At 51.3% G+C, this 23,095-nt stretch overlaps 3 protein-coding genes across 3 annotated transcripts in view; 2 read left to right on the forward strand and 1 right to left on the reverse strand.

Annotated features, from left to right (window-relative positions):
* The window catches only part of LOC127461278 (uncharacterized), a 129,636-nt gene that overhangs the window by 30,261 nt on the left and 76,280 nt on the right, over positions 1-23,095 (forward strand). The window lies entirely within an intron of this gene.
* Positions 1-23,095, forward strand: part of LOC127461277 (uncharacterized) — a 107,631-nt gene that overhangs the window by 16,731 nt on the left and 67,805 nt on the right. The window lies entirely within an intron of this gene.
* Positions 1-23,095, reverse strand: part of LOC127461290 (uncharacterized protein K02A2.6-like) — a 31,328-nt gene that overhangs the window by 903 nt on the left and 7,330 nt on the right. The gene's annotated exons all lie outside the window — the stretch shown is intronic.

Here is a 23,095-nt window from a genome sequence, read left to right on the forward strand (position 1 = left end):
AGTCCGTTGCACCGCTCAACTTTTCCAGCAGCTGGTGCATGGTAGGGGATATGATACACCCACTCAATGCCGTGCTCTTTGGCCCAGGTGTCTATAAGGCCATTCTTGAAATGGGTCCCATTATCAGACTCAATTCTCTCCGGGGTGCCGTGTCGCCACAGGACTTGTTTTTCAAGGCCCAGGATGGTATTCCGGGCAGTGGCATGAGGCACGGGGTATGTCTCCAACCATCCAGTGCTTCCTTCTACCATGGTCAGTACGTAGTGCTTGCCTTGGCGGGTTTTGGGGAGCGTGATGTAGTCAACTTGCCAGGCTTCCCCATACCTGTACTTTGACCACCGTCCACCATACCATAGAGGCTTCACCCGCTTGGCCTGCTTGATGGCAGCACATGTCTCACAGTCATGGATGACCTGTGAGACAATGTCCTTGGTTAAGTCCACCCCTCGGTCACGAGCCCATCTGTATGTTGCATCTCTCCCCTGGTGACCGGAGGCGTCATGGGCCCATCGAGCCAGAAATAATTCTCCTTTGTGCTGCCAATCCAGATCTACCTGAGAGACTTTAATCCTGGCAGCTCGGTCCGCCTGCTCGTTGTTACAATGCTCCTCATTAGCCCGTTTCTTGCCTACATGAGCGTCTACGTGACGGACCTTCACACTCAGCTTCTCTACCCGGCCAGCGATGTCCTGCCACATCTCCGCCGCCCAGATGGGTTTCCCTTGGCGCTGCCAGTTGGCCTTTTTCCATCGCTCCAGCCATCCCCACAGAGCATTGGCCACCATCCATGAGTCAGTGTAGAGATAGAGTCTTGGCCACTTCTCTCGTTCAGCTATATCCAAAGCCAACTGAACGGCTTTAAGCTCTGCAAACTGACTTGACCCACCTTGTCCTTCAGTCGCTTCTGCAACTCGCCGTGTGGGACTCCATACAGCTGCCTTCCATTTTCGGTTTGTCCCTACAATGCGGCAGGAGCCATCCGTGAAGAGCACATATCGCCTTTCATCTGCGGGTAGTTTGTCATATGGTGGGGCCTCCTCAGCCCGTGTCACCTTCTCCTCCTCTTCTTCAGAGGATAGTCCGAAACTCTCACCTTCGGGCCAATTGGTGATAATTTCCAGAATCCCAGGGCGATTAGGATTCCCTATCCGGGTTCGCTGCGTGATCAGAGCCATCCACTTACTCCATGTGGCATCGGTGGCATGATGTGTGGAAGGAACTCTTCCCTTGAACATCCAGCCCAGCACTGGTAGTCGGGGTGCCAGGAGGAGCTGCGCTTCGGTGCCGATTACTTCTGAGGCAGCTCGAACTCCTTCATAGGCAGCCAGGATCTCTTTCTCAGTTGGTGTATAGCTGGCTTCAGATCCTTTGTATCCCCGACTCCAGAATCCTAGCGGTCGTCCTCGGGTCTCCCCAGGCACTTTCTGCCAGAGGCTCCAAGAAGGGCCATTCTCCCCGGCTGCGGTGTAGAGCACGTTCTTCACGTCCTGTCCTGTCCTTACTGGCCCAAGGGCTACCGCATGGGCAATCTCCTGTTTAATTTGTTCAAAGGCTTGTTGTTGTTCGGGGCCCCACTGGAAATCATTTTTCTTCCGTGTCACAAGGTAGAGAGGGCTTACAATCTGACTATACTCGGGGATATGCATCCTCCAAAAGCCCACAGCGCCTAGGAAAGCCTGTGTTTCCTTCTTGCTGGTTGGTGGGGACATGGCTGCTATTTTGTTAATCACCTCCATTGGAATTAGGCGGCGTCCATCTTGCCACTTCACTCCTAGGAACTGAATTTCCTGAGCAGGTCCCTTGACCTTACTCCGTTTAATGGCAAAACCGGCTCTTAGGAGAATCTGGATTATCTTCTCTCCTTTCTCGAAGACTTCGCCCGCTGTGTTCCCCCATACAATGATGTCATCAATGTACTGTAGGTGCTCTGGAGCCTCACCCTTTTCCAGTGCAGTCTGGATCAGTCCATGGCAAATGCTGGGACTGTGTTTCCACCCCTGAGGCAGTCGATTCCAGGTGTACTGCACACCTCTCCAAGTGAAAGCAAATTGTGGCCTGCACTCCGCTGCCAAAGGAATGGAGAAAAAGGCATTGGCTATGTCAATGGTGGCATACCACTTGGCTTCCTTGGACTCCAGCTCATACTGGAGCTCCAGCATGTCCGGCACAGCAGCACTCAGGGGTGGTGTGACTTCATTGAGTCCACGGTAATCCACCGTCAGCCTCCACTCTCCACTGGACTTACGCACTGGCCATATAGGGCTATTAAAGGGTGAGCGAGTCTTGCTGACCACCCCCTGGGTCTCCAGTTCGCGGATCATCTTATGTATAGGGGTCACAGAGTCTCGGTCGGTGCGGTATTGCCGACGGTGCACTGTTGCTGTGGCTATCGGTACCAATTGTTCTTCAACCTTCAGCAGTCCCACAGCAGAGGGGTCCTCTGAGAGACCAGGCAAGGTGTTCAACTGTCTAATTTCCTCCGTCTCCACAGCAGCTATGCCAAAAGCCCAACGAAGTCCTTTTGGGTCTTTGAAATACCCACTCCTCAGGTAATCTATGCCAAGGATACACGGGGCCTCTGGACCAGTCACAATGGGGTGTCTGTGCCATTCCTTCCCAGTCAGGCTCACTTCAGCTTCCAGTACAGTCAGCTGTTGGGATCCCCCTGTCACCCCAGAAATGGAGATGGATTCTGCCCCTACGTATCTTGATGGCATTAATGTACATTGTGCGCCAGTGTCCACTAAAGCCTTATATCTTTGTGGCTCTGATGTGCCAGGCCACCGAATCCACACAGTCCAATAGACTCGATTGTCCCTCTCCTCTACCTGGCTAGAGGCAGGGCACCCCTAGTCCTGGTCATGGTACTCATTGTGCTCTTCTTGTGGGTATGACCTGGAGGTCCCTTCAAGAGGATCAGACGTATCATCATTCCTGTACCGTCTGGAGTCTTGCCCACGAGAGACTGGAGCAACGTTTACCCTTGAAGAGTTCTTTATGGTATTTGTTCCTCTTTTCAGTTCACGTACCCGGGCTGCTAAGGAAGAGGTGGGTTTCCCATCCCACTTCCTCATATCTTCTCCATGCTCACGGAGGTAAAACCATAGATCGCTACGTGGAGTGTACCTTCTCTCCTTAGCTTGGGGACGCTGGCTCCTGATAGCAGAGACTCTTGTTTGTCCTGGCGAGATATGGAAAATCCCTTCCTTAATCTCTTCTCTTAGCTTCTGGTGTCCCTCTTCAATTTTCTCTTCCAGGCTTCGGACGTGTTCAGCCAGTTTGGTTTCTACAGATGAGACGTGGGCTCGTAATGGGGCGGTGACAGTGTCTTCATAAATCCTGAGTTTGCTGACCAATGCTCCCACCTTGTCCTCTCCCTCCCTCCATTGCAGCGTTGCTAAGTAGCGGGAATACATTTCTGGCCCGAGTCGTGCAAACTTTAACCACATTTGGGAGGTGCACTGTACGGCATCTGGACTCTTAGGGAATCTTTCATCCTCTGAAAAGATTATCTCCAGTACAGCTAACTCCCTTAAGCACCGGATACCTTGTTCCATCGTGTTCCACTGTCCTTGCTGTACGTGGAGGTCCTCCTTGCAAAGGTATCTCTCCCTCACACTGGACAACAGTCGCCGCCAGAGGCTGAGAGTTTCCTGCCTCCTTCCAATCCCCTGATCAATGACTACATCTCGAGACAGGGATCCCAACTGTCTGGCTTCACTCCCATCTAGGATCGTATCGTTAGCTGCGGCATCCCAGATTCGGAGCAGCCAGGTCAGAATGGACTCATTTGCCTGTCGTGTGAACTCTCTCCGGAGCTCACGTAGCTCACCCAGGGATAGGGACCGAGTGATTATTTCTGGCTCTGTCTCCTCCGGTGGATGTGAAGGTCCCGCCTCTTCATCATCATTTGCTATGCGAACTGATTTAGTCTTTGATTTCCTTTTCTGGACAGGGGCGACTGCTATTGGTTTTGTTTGTTCTTCTGGCTCCTCGATGGTTTGTGTGGACACGGTGCCAGTTGGTTTATTTCTTTCTCCCTCTGACTCAGCTGTGGTTTGGGTGGACGTGGTGTCTGCGGATTTGCTCCTTCTCTCCTCGCCCTGACAGTGCTGTACCATGTCAAGCAGTGCCCGGTAGGCAGTGGCCAGGGCCCAGCAGGTTGCTGTGAGCTGGCCATCTCTGGAGCTGCCAGAGCATTTTTCCTTCACCAGTCTTATCATGCTAACAGGATCCTGCAGTTGTTCAGGGGTGAATTTCCAGATCATTGGAGGAGAAAACTTTTCCAAATACTGGCTGATGTCCTCCCACTTCCCGTGCCACTCAGCATTATCTGCTCCCAGGACAGGTGTCCAAACAACCTCCCTAAAAGGCACTTTTCTGACCCTAAACATGGTGTACACAGTACAGAGCAGACAGAGCAACACTAACAATAACATTATGCTGTCCTTAACATCAAAAGGGAACTCAATATTTTCAAAAACTGTTGTAGGAGGTCTGAAGGGGAAGAAGGAGGTGGGAGGCTGGAAACCATCCACCCCTGTTCCCCCAAAAAGCTGGGTACGATTTTTAATGAGGCCCCAGAGGTAGCAACCCAAACCAGGACAGGCAAACAGGACTGAATACACATTTACAATGAAACTCATTGCTTCTGATGTTAGAATGACATAAACATAATATACTAATAAAGCAATTTGGATCCCTCTCCCTGGTCTTAAAGAGAGCATCAAAACAGACAAATAATACCCCATCTGTGGAAATATGAACAGGCTCAAATACAACATCCATGTGAGTGCATCAAACAACATGGTGATCAGGGAGTTTCTATATTCAAATAGACAAATGCTTCAAATGAAATTGTGATTCTGACTTCTCTCTCTCTGCCCCACGTTGGGCGCCAAAATGTCCTGGTTTAAAAGTTAACCAGCAGGGGGAATGAACCCAACTCAAAGGAGAGATTATAAGTCAGAATAACAATTTATTAAAATAATACAGTAAGTACAATAATACAAACAAACAATTGGTCTCAACCCACAAAAAACCAAATGTATGACCCAGTACCCTGGGGCCTGAACAAAGTGGTGTTCCTTGGGCCCTGTTTGAGTCCAAAGTAAAGGGAGAGGGGAAGAACCTGCTGGTGGGAGAGCTGCTGCAGTCTGGCCAGAACTGGTGATCGCAGTCCAGTGGTGGTCTAAGTCTGGTTGAGAGCGATGAGATGCAGCCGTCCTCTGGATCCCACGAGTGGGTTGAAAAATGTTCCAAAACTCCAAGATTATATATCCTCCAGTTCAGGCAGGAATGCTTGGTACTCTCCTCAGGGCGGGGAGTTCACAAAGGGTGTGAGGACAGAAACATCCTTCTATCTCACAGGCCTCTTAACACCTAGTTTATAGCCTGAGGAGTCAGGCTCTATGGGCAGAGGGTGCGAATAGTCTATTGACAACAATAGTCTAGTTTCTGGGAAATGACATGGAAGGCTATAGAATACAGTTTTGGGTTACACCCACCATGATGAACTGATCTCAGCTGTCCTAACTAGGACAGAGAGGAGTAGGGAGAGGTTGAAACAAAAGGGGAGTGACTTGTTTACAATCTCAATCCACCAGTAACTGTGCAAAGCCATCACAGTCAGTGACCCAGGATCATTGTTCTGCCTTCACAGACAGGAAAATGAAGAAAATGGCGAGGGCCCAGGAATCCAAGATGGACAAGAAATTTCAGCAGCTCTGCCAAAGAATTGGAACTCTGGAAAAAGAATTCTACGGGAGGCAGGGGTCCAAACAGCACATCCTTCAGCTCCTTGGAGCAAAAATGGAGATAGAACAAGGTGAGCAGGGCCATTCCCAAGCACTTCCATCTCTCTGGATGCCAAAGCTGCTCTACAGGCAAACCACCCTGTGAGTTCGTCCTGCACAGCTCCTCAAAGGGGATGGAGAAGGACAGCCCTGACATGGGGAGAGGCCCAGAGAAGCTGCCTTCAGTCCTGGGAATCACCACCACAATCCATCCCGTGACTAAAGGCCACTTGTCTGGGCCTCTGCCCACGGGGAACAAACAGCTTTTGTGATCCGTGACACTGAAACAGCTCCATGCTGAAGTGTTCCCTGCAGGGGGTCAAGGCCCCTCTTCTCTCCCTTGTCTTTGAGGGCAGTGAGGACAGCTCTGACCCGATGGGTGCTAAAGGTGTCCACTGCCAGTCCTCCCACGCACTCACCTTCCTCATGACGGAGGGTTGTCTCCCATGGCCCACGGATGCTGTCTGCAGACGTGGAGGGGGATGATCCCTACCCCCCATCCTGCCCCCCAGGCCTTTGCCAAGGCCTCAGGAAGGCTCACAGGGCCTGGGCTCTTTCCCCAGCCCTGCTGCACTCAACCCATCCAAGCAATTCAAGGAACCTGGTCAGGAAGAAGGGCAGGCACCAGTCCAGGCTCAGGGCTGACCCTCTGACAAGTAGCTGTGCAGAGAAGGCCCTGGGGGTTCTGGTGGACAGAGAGCTGGCCAAGGGTCAGCAATGGCCAAGAAGGCCCAAGGCTGCCTGGGCTGCCTTCGGAAGAGCTTTGCCAGCAGGCCAAGGGAGGAGCAGCCCTGGTGAGGCCCATCTGGAGTGCTGTGTCCAGTGCTGGGTTCCTCAGTACAAGGGAAACATGGAGCTCCTGCAGCGGGTCCAGCTGAGGCTGCAGAGATGATCAGGGGCTGGAGAGGCTGAGGGAGCTGGGCCTGTTTAGTCTGGAGAAGAGAAGTCTGAGAGGGGATGTCATCAGTGGACACAAGTGTTTGAAGGGTCAGGAGGATGGAGCCAGGCTCTTCTGGGTGGTGCTGAGTGATAGGATGGGAGGCAATGGGCAGAAAGGGAAACAAAGCAATTTCCACCTGAACACGAGGAAGAACTTCATTACTGTGAGGGTGACTCAGCACTGGGACCAGTTCCTAGAGAGATTGTGGAGATATCCTTGGAGATATTCAAAATCCCCTGGAGGAGGTTCTGACCACCCAGCTCCAGGTGTCCCATCTGGGTTGGACCAGGTGATCTCTGGAGGTCCCTTGCAACCTCTCCTTGTCTGTGTTTCTGTGATTCTGTACAGGGCACGAGACATCTGAAAACACAGCTTTCAGAACCTACCAAGTCAGATGTAGCTGGATCTCTACCCAATTCCTGTGTGGGTTTAATTTTCACTTCCTCTTGGCTCTTTAATCTTTTGCAGGTGTGCTGATAGAAAGTGCTTCAGAAGACGAGGGCACTGATACAGATGCATAGACAACTCCTGAGCTGGTGAAGCATTGATCAACAAAATTAAAGTCTGGCTCTCATTACATTTCTCTTGAGCTTGGCCCCCCACCCCCTGCACTCCCTGGGCTTGCTGTGTTGGGAAGTGCTCGTGCTGCCGGAAGACTGAGATAATTGTTAGGGCTTTTCTCCCTCCTGTGAGCTGGTTCCTGCTGTGCCAGGGCAGATCCATCCACTGCCTGGTTTCAAACAAGTGAAAGCAACAGCAGCCAAAGTGCAACCCAGAGCAGAGCTGAATTACCCAGCGAGCTCTACACAAAATCTCAGGCAGAGTCCTGGGAATCCTGGATTTTAAGTGTTTTAACATTTTGCGTGTGTGAAGAATCTGGGATGTACAGCAGTGGGGGAACCATTTCACCTGGAGAATGAAGTGTTCAGTTGCAATCCTGATTTTTCTGTGACATGTTTACTACACTCGCATTACCTGTCTTCTTTCCTGTTTCTGTTTTTAGTTAATGTGCACAGCACAAGTGTAGAATTAGCATGTTCCTCCTGAGGCCGGGGCAACACCTGTCTTCCAAGGGTGCCTGTGCCCTGCGCAGGCAGAGGAGTTCCCTTAGAGTAAGAGAACCACCACTGTGCCCCGCTAGTTGGGCACCATCTGTCACAGTCGCAGGGGAGAGAAGCCGCGACAGCCGGGGGTTCGTGCAGAGTGGTAGCTCAAAGCTATTGCAGCCTTATTAGGGTGTGCCACCCCTATTTATAGGGCGGCAGGAGAAGGTTCCAGAAACCAGGGAGGAGCATAGGACAGGCAGGGACATGGACCAGTCAGAAGGGAAAGGAGGGAATAAGGGAGAAATAGGAGCCAATAAGGAAAACATCTGCAATGCAGCAGATTGCAGCCAGTCAGAAAATAGGTAATAAACATGAGGAGAAAACTGTGAAAACATTTGGCATAAACTGAGGTACAATACATTCGTAACTTTTGTTAACAATCCTGTTCAGTCCTAGTCTGTAAAACAGTCTCAGTCTTCATAACTGGACACTGAATGCCCAGAATCCACGTCCTCCTCTGTCGCCTCTTCAGCTCTGGTCTCTCGCAGCTGCCTTCTCCACCTCGCAAACTTCTCCCTTTCCTCCTCCATGCTCCCCGCATCACCCCCTTCTTGTTTTCTATGATGATATTAGCTGAGACACTCCTTAATAACAAATTTTGAATGCAGATAATTATGCAAGGAACAAATGTCAAAATTGAAATAAAAGTAAATAAAGAAACAACAGCTATGGTTATCATCTTGTTCATCCAATTGGGTAAGCAGCAGCAGCGGGGGGGCCAAGGTCACCCCCTCTGCATTCTGTCTGGCCATCCCGGTCCAGCTTCTAAGGGATCAATAAAGTAAGGAAGGGGTCAATAAAACTTCTACCTTAGACTTCTGGAGGGTGGACTTTGGCCTGTTCAGGACACTGAAATGGTTGAGACAGTGTCCTGGAAAACAGTCCTTAATAACAAAGAGGTCCAGGAAGGCTGGACATACTCTAAGAAGGAAATCTTGAAAGCACAGGAGCAGCCTGTCCATGTGTGCTGCAAGATGAGCCAGCAGGGAAGACAACTGGCCTGGCTGAGCAGGGAACTTTTCTGGGACTGGGGGAATAAAAAGGGTTTATGACCTTTGGAAGAAGGGGCAGGCAGCTCAGGAAGAGTACAAGGATGTTGTTAGGCCATGTAGAGAGAAAATTAGAAAGGTAAAAGCTCAGCTAGAACTCAATCTGGCTACTTCTGTAAAGGGTAATAAAAAGGGGTTATATAATACATCATCAAAAAAAGGAGGGCACAGGAAAATCTCCATCCTTTATTGGACACCGGGGGGAACACTGTCACCAAGGATGAGGAAAAGGCCAAGGCATTTAATGCCTTCTTTGCCTCAGTCTTTCACAGAAAGGCCTGTTATCCTCAGGACAACCAGCCCCCTGAGCTGGTAGACAAGGACAGGGAGCAGAATGGACCCTCTGTAATCCAGGAGGAAGCAGCTGGTGATCTGCTGAGCCACTGAGACACTCCCAAGTCTATGGGACCAGAAGGGATTCATCCAAGGGTGCTGAGGGAGCTGGAGGGAGAGCTCAGCAGAAATCCTCCACCATTTACCATCAGTCCTGGCTCACTAGGGAGGACCCGATGAGTGGAGGTGCTCATGTGATGCCCATCCACAAGAAGGGCCAGAAGGAGGATTGAAACAGGAGCCAGGCCTAGAAGAGTTAACTGAGATATCTTGGCCTGCTGAGAACCCCCAAAACCTGTTTTGCTGGAAGAACATTTTCGGAGCACTGGTTAATCTCATGTTCTGTTCTGGTCACTGGACCAAAGGCCTTATTATAGAAAGAATAGGAGTAGTACACACACAGTAATAAATTAGGTAACCCAGATGTTTGAATAAGATCTAGAAGGCCCAGAGCCAGGATTTTGCAAGCTTGAAGAATTCAGGTCACCTGACTGAAGAGGTCAAATTGAGGAAGACGTCCATGGCGACCACCAGAGGGATGAAGGCTTGAGGAGAAGCCCCCCACAGTAGAAGACTGGGCATGTCTGGAAAGACTCTGCCCAGAGACCAGCCTACTTATTAATATGTATAATAAATGATGTAACCCTGTATCTAAAGCGTATAAAATGGCTTAGTTTTGCACATTCAAGTTGAGCAATTTTGTCCAGTGCGAGCTGGCTTGCTCCCAACATTGAATAAAGAATTACCTTGCTGCTTAAAGATAAAAGATTGTCTCTGAGCAGTCTTTGGGGCCGATTGTTCGGATTCACTGGTCACGTGCAAACAGGTGAGTGGTCAGTGCCCATCCCTGGCCATGCCCGGCAAGGGATCCCCACAGTCTGTCCCGTTTGCTTCATCCCTCCATTGCCAAGAACTTTTCAGGACAAGGGAACTCTGTGCTCTGGGTTTGGAGGGAGGTCCCAGTGCCACTTTTTGGAGTGGGATTGACAAATGATGAGGTCTTGTGTTCTCTGGGGGGCCAGACTCTGGTGAGACTGGTGTGTGTGCACATGAGACTGGTGTGGGTGTGGGTGGGTGTAACCACCAGTGAACATCAAACCGGAGCACCCACTGCCTAGATGAGACCTGGGAACCATCTCCTGGAGGGATCCACATGGGCTGGGTGTCCCTGTAGCTCTGCATCTCCCCCTGAGGTGGCAGAGCACACCAACTGCCCATCCCTGTGTCCCTTTCTCCACTGGCTGTGCTTTGGTTTGGCCCAGAAACCTGCCGAGGTCCCTTCCAGGATGAGTCCCAGTGCACTGCCCTGCACCGTGGGCCTCCCCCTCCTGATCCAGTATCTGTGGGGCAGCAGAGCTGGGTCAGTGCAGGGACAGGGCTGGCTCTGACAGGGGCCATGAAACCACTGCCAGGAGGTGACAGCAAGGACAGTTTGCAAAGAACAAATTTAGATAGGGTGCCTTTGTTGGAATCAAGGGGGTCATTGTGACACCAGAGAAAGTCAGGGAATCAATGAGCTGTTGTGACACTTCAGGGTCTCCTGGAACCAAAGGAACCCTGGGACAGTTTGGAACCTCATGGACTCAAGGGCCTATTGAGACCCTGCAAAGCTCATGGAAGCAGAGGAATTCTGGGAGAGTGTGGAACTTCCTGGAATCAAAGGGCCATTGTGACGCTGGAGGGCCTCATGGATCTGAAGGAAAGCTGGGAGACTGCAGAATCTCCTGGAATCAAGTGGCCTTTTTGCACTGAGGGGCCAGAACTGGACACAGCACTCGAGGTGGAGCCTCAGCAGTGCCCAGCACAGAGGGGCAATCAGTTCTCTGCTCCTGCTGGCCACACTCTTCTCCACAAAGGCCACGATGCCCTTGGCCTTCTTGCCCCCCTGGGCACACTCTGCCTCATATCCAGCCGCTGTCAAGCAGCAGCCCCAAGTCCCTTCCTGCTGAGCAGCTCTCCAGCCCCTCTGCCCCCAGCCTGGAGCGTTCCAGGGGGTTGTTGGGACCCAAGGGCAGGGCCTGACACTTGGCCTTATTGATCCAGCCTGTCCAGATCCCTCTGCAGAGCCTTCCTGCCCTCCAGCACATCCACAATCACACCCAACTTCATGGTATCAACCAATGTACTGAGGGGGCACTTGATCCCCTCATCCAGATCAGCAAGAAGGATGTTAAACAGGAGCAGCCTGAGCCCTTGGGAACCCCACTAGTGACTGACCCCAGCTGGATTTAGTTCCATCCCCCACCACTCTCTGAGCCATCAGCCACTTTGTCACCCAGCAAACAGTTCCCTGGGCAAGCCATGAGCAGCCAGTTTGTGCAGGAGGTGCTGGGGGAGATGGGCTCAAAGGCTTTCCTGAAGTCAGAAGAGACACATCCCCAGCCTTTCCCTCAGCTTCTGAGGGGGTCATTTTGTCAGAGGAGGAGACCAGGTTGGTCAGGCAGGACCTGCCTTTCCCAACCCCACACTGGCTGGGCCTGATCCCCTGGATGTCCTGCCCGTGCCGTGGGATGGTGCACTCGGGTGCATCCCTTCTGGGCCCAGGGCCTTGTGGGGGTGTCACTGGCAGGGCAGGTCACTGAGCATTTCCTGCTGGATTACAGGGGCTTCACTCAGCTCCCCATCACCAGTTTCCAGCCCTGGGCTCAGGGGATCCTGAGGACAAGTGGTTTTAGAAGTACAGACTGAGGCAAAGGAGGCAACAAGTCCCTCAGCCTTTTCCTCCTCCCCTGACACTGGGCTGCCCTCTCCACCCAGCAAGGGATGGAGACTCTCCTGAGCCCTCCTTTTGCTGCCCATGGATTCAGAGACACATTTTTTTGCTGTCTTTAAGTGCAATGGTCAAATTCTGTTCTGGTTTGCCCTTTTCCCTTTGAATTTTCTCCCTACATAACCTCACCACATCCTCGTAGTCCCCCCAAGTTTCCTGCCCCTCCTTCCAGGGGTGATAAACTCTCTTTTTTCCCTGAGTTCCAGCCGAAGTTCTCTGTTTAATCAAGTTGTGCCTTTTGCCTCCTGGCTTGTCTTAGGGCACATGGGCACAGTTCCTGGAGCTTTGAGATTTCCTTCTTAAAGCACCTCCAGCCTTCCTGGACTCCTTTGCCCTTCAGGATTGACTCCCAAGGGACTCCAGCAATCATTCTCCCAAACAGGCCAAAGTCTGCCTGCCGTCAGTCCAAGGTGTCAGTTCTGCTGCCCCCTCCTTCCTCCACCCAGAAAGGAAAACTCCAGCATTTTGGGGTCTCTGTGCCCGACGGCTCCGACCACCACCTCCCCCACCAGTCCCGGAATCATGGAATGGTTTGGCTTGGAAGGGACCTTAAAGAGCATCTCAGTCTGGCTGTGAAGCCGGGGGTGCAGCCAGGGGTGCCCAGGGCTGTGGGGCAGAGCAGGGTCCTGCAGCCCAGGGCGCTGTGCTGGGCAGGGACTCTGCTGCCTGCCAGGGGCAGCTCTCAGCCGGCCTGGGAGCTGCTGCCAGGGCTGGGGGAGAAGGGCTGTGGGCAAGGAGAAATCCCTTGGAGGTGAGGGCAGCATCCTTTGGATGCCGTGCTCTTGCAGGGTCAGACCTGTTCACAGCTCCAGATCCCCACAAGGTATTTTACAGGGAGGATTTGACCAAGCACACAAAGTCAGGGGCTTTGGGGAGGCACTGGGACATAGAAATTGTTCTCTCAGTTTAGGAAGAAGCACTTAAATGCAAAGCCTTTTCCTCTCAGACATGAAGAATTCAAGGACTCTCAGAATCAGACAGGATCCTGGGCAGTGCTGAGCTGTGGGGGGAAGTCAGAGCCCCACGAAGCCCCTGAAGCTTGAGGGCTTTGAAGGATTACAGAGTGTTAGACCGTTTTCCATGAGAACAGTAAGGCTAACTAGATAGTTCCCATGGTCACAGCCTTGAGATATAAAGAGTACAAGGTCAAAGCAGTCTGGCTGAAGGCAGCTGCTGGATGCCTGTTTCTGCAAGAATATGTTTATATTCTGTGTGTGAAAGTAGAAGCGAGCGAGCTCAGTAAAGGCTGTGCTCTGTGGATCCCCTGGGAGCAGGGACAGCACAAAGCCTTTCCCACGTGCCTCCCTCACCTGGCTGTGGTCTCCCTGTTTGTCAGCACTGCCATATTTTCCAACTTGAAGCCCCCCTCCATCTCCTCCCCATCCCTGGATCTGGCCCTGTCAGTTCTGTACTCAGTGGTTCCTCCAGCACTGAACCCCCTCATCTACAGCCTGAGAAACCAGGAGTTCAAGGATGCTCAGAGAGAAATGAGGACTGGATGCTTTCCAGGAGCAATCAAGTGCCTGTTTTCTGGGCTGTAGCATTCAGAATGGGTCTCACTAATGGCCCAGCCTTTCTGCTCAGGTTTTTTGTGGAGTTCATGGAGTTGTTCTCACAATAAGTTTCTGTGCAATTAAATATTATTATGCACCACCCTTCTAATTTAGTGTTCACCTTTTGACCCAGAGATGTATAAATGATGAATTGTACTCTCGGAGTATTTAAACCATATAAAGGACCCTGCAGTGCCTTCTTTGTCCAAGATCCTTCTTCTTAGCTGTTCCCAAAGGACAGTACACTGCAGGACAGGGTGTATTTGCAAAGGGGAAGGGGACAATAATCCCAGCCCAGCAGCACTGCCAGGGAGCAGCAGTGCTTGGTCTTCCCAGAGCTGTTCTCTTACCCCTTCCACACTGTCCTCCTGAGCCCCTTTCTCGGGGTAAGGCCTGAGTGCTCTCTGAGCACAGTCCTGGGGGCTGGAAGCCCTTGGAGCACAGGCAGGGACAGGCCCTGGGAACTTGTGAAGCAGAGCTGGGCTCCCTTCCAGCATCTCCAGGATGCTGTGGGATCTTCTGAGGGCAGGGCATGGACTGGGGGACTTCTTCTGTCACCTTGCTCCAGGGCTGGAACTCTCCTGCAGTGTCACCATGACACTCCTGCTCTCTGTTTTCCAGGTTCCATTTTCAGATCCAGTCTTCCCCTCCTGTTCCCAGGGACATCCTGTGAGTGCTTCAGAGCTGCCATCCTGGGGCAGCTCCTGCCCAGCGTGGGCAGGCACAAGGTCTCTCCAGCTGCTCCTCTCCCCTCCCCAGTGCCACTGTTTTCTGCAGCCTCCTCATCCTTGCCCAGCACAGCCCTCCTGGCACAGTTGGACACAGCCCTTGTTCTACCCCCTCCTCAGGCACCTGCCCAACCCCCTCAGCTCCAGCCTGATGGCCACAAACCTTCAGGGCAGGGAGGCACCAGGGAAATGCTGAGGAAACCTTTCAGCTGCACTCCAATCCAATTGGAGGGGTTGGCCTGGAGGAAGAAATCCCTTCTCATTCTCCAGAACCACCAGGACAACCTGTGTGGTGTCCTGGGCACTCCTCTGGAAGTGTGGGCTATGGAAAAGGTTTTGGTGTCAGGGATACTGAGAAGGCTGGGCAGTGTCACTGGGAGACCTTTCCCAAACCCTTGGAAAGGCCAGAGCCATCCCAGAGCTTCCTGGGGCCTTGGCAAAGGCAGACATGGAAGCAGTCTGCAAACAGGGCAGCAAGGAGGGTTGGCAGAGTTCCACACTGCTCAGGTTCAGCAGGGAAGGGGAGAGGGCAAGTCCTCCTGCAGCCATTGCCAGGCATGGGAAGGACAAGGCAGGGACTGCAGAACCCCTGTGGGAGGGGATAGAAGAGGATGTTGTGTGCCCAGACTCCAGCAAGGCCTTTGACATGGTCTGCTGTGGTCTCTTAGAGCCAGACTGGACTGCAGAAGTGGAAGATGTGGTGGGTGGGAAGTTGGTTGAATGAAGAGTGTCCAAAAAAATCCATGGTACAAAGTCCTCTTGGTAGCAACTTCCTGATGAAATCCCTCGGTGACCAGCCCTTGAACACCACTGTAGAACATCTTTATTCTCTTTCTGTACAATGGGACCAAATGTATTTTCAAGTCCTTTGTGGATGATGCCAAATTTCAGGGAGCCCTTGAGCAACCTGTCCTGGTTTAAAGACACATATTGGGCAGGGAACTCCAATCAAATGAACTCACTCCCCTTTTACTCCCCACCAATACAGGGAGACAAAAATACCAGGAGGTATAAGTGAAAAAATAACAATTTACTGACAAGAAATATGGCAGCAAAAACAACAATACCAACAGAACAGTTCAAAGCAAGAGCCGAGAGAGAAATTGCCTCCTATCTCCCCCCCTGCCCCAACTCCCTTTTGTAAAGACAAAACCAGGGATCAGCAGGTGCCTCCCTTCCCCCTCTTCCCCCTGAGTGAACAAAGAACAAAAAACAAAACCAGGGGAAAGAGGGGGCAAAGCAAAATGTGGGAAACTCTCTGGCCTGAGATGAGTTGTGCTGCCCAAGAACACGCTGACTCCAGAGGTGTCCCAGCGGGGCAGAGCCGGCGACTCCGGTCTGTGGGGCAGGGGGGAGGCAGCGGCTCTGCTTGATCCCATGGAGTTCTGGGGAGGCACAGGGGGGGCCAGGAGACTCTTCAGTGTCACTGTGGCCCCTTGGTTCCAAGAGGTTCCACAGTGTGGCAATGGTCCCTTCACTCTACAAGGTTACGTCCTCTCACAGGGTCCCCTTGGCTCCAGGAGGCCCCTCAGTGTCACCAAGCCCCCTTGATTTAATGAGCCTGCACTGTGTCCAAATGGCCCCGTGGGACCACAAGGTTTCACAGTGTGCGGGTTTCCACGAGGTTCTGCAGTGTCCAAGGGTCCCTTTGGCTCCATAATGCCTGGTCACAATGGCCTCTGGATTCCATGGGATTCCTCAGTGTCACAGTGGCCTCTGGATTCCATGGGATTCCTCAGTGTCACCATGGCCTCTGGATTCCATGGGATTCCTCAGTGTCACAGTGGCCTCTGGATTCCATGGGATTCCTCAGTGTCACAGTGGCCTCTGGATTCCATGGGATTCCTCAGTGTCACAATGGCCTCTGGATTCCATGGGATTCCTCAGTGTCACAATGGCCTCTGGATTCCATGGGATTCCTCAGGGTCACAATGGCCTCTGGATTCCATGGGATTCCTCAGTGTCACAGTGGCCTCTGGATTCCATGGGATTCCTCAGTGTCACAATGGCCTCTGGATTCCATGGGATTCCTCAGTGTCACAATGGCCTCTGGATTCCATGGGATTCCTCAGTGTCACAATGGCCCCTGGATTCCATGGGATTCCTCAGTGTCACAATGGCCCCTTCGTCCCACAAGATTCCACAGAGTCCTGGTGCTCCTTTGCATCCCTAAGGCCCTGTAGTGTCACAATGGCACCTTGATTCCATGAGATTCCAATTTGTCCATGGGTTCCTTTGGCTCCAGAGGGCCCTGTAGTGCCAAAATGGCCCCTGCATTCCATGACTTTCCACAGTGTCCTCTGGTGCATAGGGCCTTCAGTGGCACAATGCCTCCTTGATTTGCACAGTGTCCCAGGGTTCCTTTGTTTCCATGGGGCCCTGCAGTGCCACAATGGCCCCTTGATTCCATGTGTGTCATCACAAAGCTGATCCCACCCAGATGAAAGTTTGGGGGAGATTGGGAGGAACTGGGACAAAAAGGATTGGATATTTCGGGAAGGAAAGAGGGGCTTGGCCAACAGATAGGAAGGATTTTGATGAGGTAAAAACAGGTTTAGGTAATTCTGAGGGTGCTGAAAAACTGACTGTGAAAACAGTCCTGATGGACTTTTACTCTCTTTGTAACCTCAAACCACACCACTACCCAAAGTGCTGCCCCTCCCATTGAAAGGAATCCACTGCTCTAATCCCAACCTCAACTGGACCTTGAAGGCAAACCCAAAAGCCAGAACTCCAAATTCTTATTTGTCCTCTAATGCCCACCCTAATCCCAAACCTGTATTACCAGTATAAAAAGCCAAGCTTTAATCCTAACCCAGACCAAAAAGCTCTTCCCCTAATCATGAACCAGACACCACCAGGAGAACAACAAAGCTCCCAAAGTTGTGCCTCATCCCCAGCCTGAGCTCTAAACCCCAAGCCCTGACCATTCAGCACCCCCACAGCCCTTGGGAGCAGGGCAAGGACCTGCAGGGCCCAGAGCAGGCCCAGGGGGTTGGCAGAGGAATGGGAGGTGACCTGGATCTGCTCAGCTCTGCAGTGACCCCCAGGAGAAGGGCCTGGGCTCTGGCAGGGATGTCCTGTGGCACAGGGGCTCAGGATCCAAGTTCAGAAGGCCAAGTGCCCATGGCAACAGCCAGAGCTGGTGCAGAGCCATCAGGGAGGGTCTAGAAATGCTGCTGGGAGGGGGTGGGAAAGCAGGAGGGGTGTGTGCAGCCTGCAAGGCCAGAGCAGCAGCAGGGCCAGGGCAGGACAGCCTGCAGGAGAGATGGCCAAGGGCTCTGGCAGGGCTGCAAGGCCCAAAGGCACCCAGGCCTTTGTCCCCTTGCCTCTGGCAGCTGCCTCTGCCACTCAGGCCACCACAAGCAACATGCCTGGCAGGTTCTGCACTTGGTTTCTGCCTCGCCCCTCCCTCAGCAGCCTGGCAGGGGTTGCCCAGTTTTGGGCCTTTGTTGTTCCTCCCCTCCCATCCCAGTGCCCCCAAACAGCCCTGAGCCAGCCGGGAGGGACAGGATCTGCTGGGCCAGGGCCTGGGGCTCAGGCCTTGGCCTTTGTGCTCCACAAAACCAAGGCAGGCTTTGCTCAGCATTGCAGGGGCCTGCCCAGAGCCTTTGTCTGCCTGCACTCCTGGCCTCCAAGGAGCTGCTCCAAGGAGTCCCTGGGGAGGCTTTGGCAGTGCCTGCCCTCAGTGGGGCCCAGCAATGCTTCAAGGCACTTGCAGTTTGGCTTCTGACTTCTTCAGCAGCTGCTTCAGTCTTCTCTCAGCACCTGAGGAGAATGCATGCAGCTCCAAACACATTGTGGGACTCATTAAAACACAAAAAACCAAATTCTTTCCCTTCCTTTAATTGTCTTCAAGTCTTCAAGACATCAACAACTAATTGCAGTTGTTTTGTTGTTCAGCTAAGGAGGAAGATTTTAAAGTGGACGTCACGAAAAATAGATATTTTTTGATGAAAGGGAATGATTTCCACAGAGCCTTGGGATGCCAGAGGGTCAGGGCCCAAAGGATTTGGATCCAAAGATAAGGGGGCAAAAGACATTAGTAGCATTTGCTTATTGATCAGTTTAACAATTATCAAGTGATTCAATAGCATTTGCTAATATTTTAACAGAGACTGAATTAGAGATTCCCACTCCAGGGACACTTCCCCACACCCCTGGTCCAGTCCAGGGGCTCTTCATTGCTCAGCTGGTTTGGCCAAGGCTTGTCAGGAGCTCCTGAGATCACTGACCAGGCCTGAGGACAATGGGGGAGGATGCACCACCACAGGGGCTTCTAAGAAAGATGGGCACAAACTTTGTGTAGGGACATTTCTGAGCACTCTCCAAGGGTTTTGCAGATGAAAACATTGTGCTCCTAGCCTGAGATAGTCCCAGGGATTCATTTTACCAAGGCCTGGAGTGGCAGAACATGGGGCAATGGATTTCAACTGACCTAGGGGAGCTTTCTATTGGATAAAATGAAGAAATATTTACCAGTGGGGTTGGCAAGAACTGCAACAGGTTCCAAGAGAAGTGGATGTGCTCTGAACCTCATGATGGGCAGCCAGAAAGGGGATTTGGGGACTGGGCAAGACTTGTCCTGGGATGTCTTGGAAGGAACTAAAGCAAGGGGAGGATCCCAGTGGTCACTGGAGGAACAAGCATGAGAAAACAGAGAGCAAAGAGGCTGAAAAAGCTGGTCCTGTTAAACAGGAGGCTGATCAAGGCACGTCCTTGACTGTGCCCTGCAAATGATCCCCACAGCCTGTCCCGTTTTCTTACGAACTCCATGGCCAGGAAGTTTCTGTGGGGAGGGACCTCTCTGCTCCTGGCACAGATTGTGGCCCAAGTTCCAGCCACTGCAGCAGGAGCCACAACTAGTCAGGTCTTGTGTTCTTTGGGGGGCCAGACTCTGCCCAGACTGGGGGGTGTGTGTGTTGGAAGCACAAAAGAGTGAAGGAAATGCAAAGCTAAACACACAGTGTAGCCTGACTTTGTCCCTAAGTGGGGGCTGAGAATTGGACCCAACATGTGCAGGGACAGATGGAGGGGTTTGTCCCCCTGGCCCTGCCCAGAAGGGACACCTTTCAGGAAGGGTTGTGGCCTTGGCTGTGCTGAGGGTTGCCCCGGGCAATGCAGCTTGGGATTGCAGTGGCACTGTCAGGGCTCTGCAGAGCTCCTGGCAGTTCCTGCATTTGTCCCCAGCAATGCCAGAGACCTGCAGGGGTTGCAGTCAAGCCATTGTGCTCTTTGGGACCCCGACTGGCTCTGCTGAATGGGGCAGGCCTGGAGTTCCCAGACTGTTCCTGCATCCAGGGTCGGGCCTGCAGTGACGTTTGTGCAGCATTCAATTGGTGCAGTGGCAGGATGGCCATGGATCCATTCCTGCACAAACACAATGGTGCTCCGTCCCAGGCAGGGGTAGAATGGGCCCAAGAATTTTGGAAGGATAAGAAGCAGGGAGTTTTGGCCCTGTGGAACCCCATGGAACCAAAGGAACCCTGGGACATGGCAGAACCTCCTGGAATCAAGGGGACATTGTGACCCTGCAGCACCTCACGGAACCAAAGGGAGTCTGGGACGTGGCAGGGCCTGATGGAAATGAAGGAACCTCCTGGGAACAAAGGGACCCTGGGCACTGCCAAAAGTCAGGGAGACAAGGGAACCCCAGGACACTGGGGAATCTCCTGGAATCCAGGGGCCATTGGAATCCACTGGGGCCTCCTGGAACCAAAGGGAACATGGGACACTGCGGAACCTCATGGAATCAAAAGGACCCCGGGACTCTGTGGAACGTCAGGGAAACAAGGGGCCAGTGTGAGATCCCAGAACCTTTTGGAACCAAAGGGACCCAATGGGACTTTGTGGAACCTCATGGAATCAAGGGGCCATTGTGACACTGGGGAAAATGATGGGATCAGTGGGCCATTGTGACACTGGGGAACCTCATGGAATCAAGGGGCCATTGTGACACTGGGGAAAATGATGGAATCAGTGGGCCATTGTGGGCACTGCAGTGCACTGCAGGGCCTTCTGGAGCCAAAGAACACTGGGAAACAGTGCAACCTCATGGAATCAGGGAGCCATTGTCCCACTGCAGAGCCTCAAGGAATAAGGGATCCAATCTTTGCCTCAGATTTTGTCAACAAATTAAATTTAAGGAATTACAGAAGTGGGATTGAACCACTTTTGTCCCACAGGTTTTAATGATTGGCCAAATGAGAATATTGATATAAATTGAATCATTTATTCTTACAAAAGATCAGACAAAAGACCTTAATCAGAATTATTTACTAGACAGTATAAAGGCTAAAACTACTAGTAGTACAGTATAAGATAGGACAGTGCACTATATTGAAGCAATTATTGAAACAATTCTATTAAAGCTACCGGGGGCGGCGCCTGCGGCCGGGGGGGCCCTCCCGTGCCTCGTGGCTGGTCCCCCGGGCTGCCGGGAGCCTTTCCCGCGTGTAGCAGGCGACCCTTGTATAACAAGGAATGAATGATGCTCCTCGTGCGGTGGTGAGACAAAGAGAAGTTTATTCAGAATTCCCACTCTTAAATCCCTGCGTACCATGTGACTTCTTCAGCCAATAGAGTTATATGTGACTGCGCATGTCCCCTCGGGCCCATCGCCCTGGCACATCCCCTGTGCATCCAGACACGCCTCCCACATATCCCCTCTCTCTAATATCTTAAGTCACAAAAAGCAGTGCAAAAAACAGTGCAAACAACCAGAACATTGTAAACTACCAAGCTTCGCAGCGACCCAGCGCATTGCTTCGCTTAGCTTCTTAACTCTAATGTAAACCTTTTAAAACCTTATATTCCTATAGGGTAGTGCAACTTGGATAATTATTTTATTAACTTGGGGCCTTTAGCCCAACTGTGTGTAAACTATAACCTTTATTATTCTGAGGGTTTTTTAATAACTGGGGATTTCAAACTTTATTCAAGAAATAGGGTAAGCATATCAAAACTCAATTCTTTCAAGGTGACCTTGTGGTGTAGGTAATGTGGTCTTGTGAGGTATTCTGTGTTTTTATGTTTTCCAGTCACACAACTCTCTTATTCATTCACTCATCTCACACACGACGGCCGTCATCATTCACGCACACACATACACACACCAATATTTGCAGTTTGCTTGTCACCACATTGGTCATTAATATAAACTGAAACATAACATAACTGTTTTTAAACTCCTCAGTTATCTGGTTCCTGCAGCTGTGATTGTGTATCCAAATAGGGCTTTACACACCTGGAGGGAATCCACTTCAGTTCTTTTCCTGTTGCCACACAAGCGTAACCTCTCCCCCAAGTCAGAAGATCTAAAGGTCCTGTCCATTGTCCCGAGATCAAATCTTTTACCATGACTAATGGCCTGGGAGAGGCAAACGCCTGAGATTTGTGCTGCTTCTCGTTTCTGCTTCTTTCAGCACTGTCACAATTTAAAAAATTGATCACATATGTGGCTTTCCACAAACGTTCTTGCGGACTGTATAGCTTCTCCCCCCCTCTTTGTTTTATTAGCATCTCTTTCAGTGTGCGGTGTGCCCTTTCTACAATTGCTTGTCCCGTAGGTGAGTGTGGGATCCCTGTGATATGTGAAATTCCCCATTCTGATAGGAAATTCCTTACCTTTTCAGAGACGTATGCTGGTCCGTTATCGGTCTTAATCTGTTGTGGAGTGCCAAGGGTAGCAAAACAGCTTAGCCAGTGTCTTATTACATCCTTGGCTTTCTCACCTGTGTGTGCTGTAGCAGTGATGTACTGTGAATGTGTGTCTACAGTTACATGTACATATTTCAAGGGGCCAAATTCTGGGATGTGTGTAACATCTGTTTGCCATATCTGATTGGATATTAACCCTCTGGGGTTAACACCTTCCTGAGATGGCATGGGGGTAATTTTTTGACAGTCTGGACAAGTCAATATGATATCTCGGGCCTGATTGATAGCAATTTTGAATTGTCTCTTTCGAGAGCGTGCATTCTGGTGGAAAAACAAATGGGACAATTTTGCTTGCTCAAGGGTCCTAGGTACTGTGTTGAACATTGCTGCTTTGTCAGCTTCTCGGTTCCCTTCAGCTATTGGCCCTGGCATGTCAGTGTGAGACCTGATGTGCATTATATGAAAATCAAACCTTCTGTGATTGACAAGGAACCAAATACAACGCATTTCAAACAACAAATGAGGGTTAGAAACATCCCGAAGAAATGAACATTCTAGACGTGAAACTAGCCCTGCAGCATAACAAGAATCAGTGGCAATATTAACAGGTTGTTCAGAAAACTTTTCCAAGGCAATACGAATGGCAGCCAGTTCCAGAACCTGCACAGAGCATTGGTTCATGGTCTGTACTTTTTGTTCCCATTGTCCGGTATCAGGATTTATCCAAGTCACTGCAGCTTTCTGTGATCGCCCAGATGCATCTGTAAAAACTGTGAGGCCTTTTACTGGCTCACTTCTGCATCTAGTCGTGGTTCTTAAAGGCAAATTACCGATTTCTGCCCAAAGTTTGTGCTTAGGGAGATTAACTGAAATGTTACCATCAAAACCTGCTAAGGCAGCTTGGAACTCGGTGTCCTCAGCTAGCATCCAAGCTAAATTGTCCTTCGTGGCTGGAATGTAATGACCGCTGGATCCCTTCCATCTAGTTCCTGTAATCGAACTCTGCCTTTAATAACAAGCTTAGCAAACATTTCATTAATTGTCCATACAGTTTTAGGTGGGGTGTGGGGCAGAAATAGCCATTCTAGAACCAGCAGTGGGTCCTTTTCAGTCTGGTCCCACTGGAATAAGACTGCAAATGGCTGGTACCTGCTGGGAATTA

The sequence above is a fragment of the Manacus candei genome, unplaced genomic scaffold, assembly GCF_025592945.1.
Source record: "Manacus candei isolate 608988 ecotype Guabito, Panama unplaced genomic scaffold, ASM2559294v1 h1tg000099l, whole genome shotgun sequence".
In the NCBI taxonomy this organism is placed as follows: Eukaryota; Metazoa; Chordata; class Aves; order Passeriformes; family Pipridae; genus Manacus; species Manacus candei.